This window comes from Salvelinus sp. IW2-2015, unplaced genomic scaffold (assembly GCF_002910315.2).
Source record: "Salvelinus sp. IW2-2015 unplaced genomic scaffold, ASM291031v2 Un_scaffold3227, whole genome shotgun sequence".
Taxonomy (NCBI): domain Eukaryota; kingdom Metazoa; phylum Chordata; class Actinopteri; order Salmoniformes; family Salmonidae; genus Salvelinus; species Salvelinus sp. IW2-2015.
Genome location: NW_019944514.1, coordinates 53,082 through 54,229, shown reverse-complemented (window position 1 = coordinate 54,229; position 1,148 = coordinate 53,082).

Here is a 1,148-nt window from a genome sequence, read left to right as displayed (position 1 = left end):
TAAAATAGATAGCAGGCGAGGATCCCCGTCCAGAATACATCAAGGATTGTAACATACTCTGTTTCACTAGGAAACATGGCTCTTTTTCTTTCGGGATGTACTGGCCCCCGTCAGACACCCCAACCACAGCTTCACCAGCCGCGCTACCGCAACCAGCTGAGAACCCACCCTAAACAAAACCGTTGGCCTCATCCGATATAGGCCCCCCATAGCAGACCTATGCTCCTTCTGCCCCCCCCCCCCCCCCCGTCCCCCGTCCCCCGTCCTGCGGAAGGACCTCAAATAACAGCAGGACATAATGTCAGGCTGTGAGCGGACAACAGGCCCAACCCCACTATTACAACCCCTAAGCCCCATCCTGCAACAGGCCCAACCCCCCACTATCACCCGCCCAAGCCACATCCTGCAACAGCTCAACCCACTAATAACCCGCCCAACCACATCCTGCAACAGGTCATACCCCTAATACACCCGCCCAAGCTCCTGTGACCAGGCCCAACCCCCACTAATAAACCCCCACAGCCCATCCTGCCACAGGCCCAACCCCACTAATCACACCCTCCCACATGCCCCATCCGGCAACAGGCCAACCCCACTAAGGTTACACGCCCCAATCGCCACATCCGTGCATCAGGCCCAAACCCCGGACTATACACCGCCCCAGCCCCATCCTGCACCAGGCCCAAACCCCCACGAATACATCCACCCAAGCCACATCCCGCACCGGCCCACCCCCACTAATACACCCGCCAGCCACAATTCCGGAACAGCTCAACCCCCACTAATACACCCCCCAAGCCTCCATCCTGCACCAGCCCAACCCCACTAATACACCCGGCCAACCCCATCCTGCAAACGGCTCATGCCCAACCCCCACTATTACACCCGCCCAAGCCCCATCCTGCAACAGGCCCAACTCCCACTATTACACCTGGCCAAGCCCCACCCTGCAACATGCCCAACCCCCACTAATACACCCCCCAAGCCCCATCCTGCAACCTAAGAGGTATGTATCAGATGCTCAACATGCTCTGCTCACACCTACTGTGATGGTCTGGGCCTAAACCACACAAAAACAACACTAGACACTACGGAACACAAAGCTTTTACTTTCGCATCCTGGAATATACAAGGTCTGAGGTCATCTG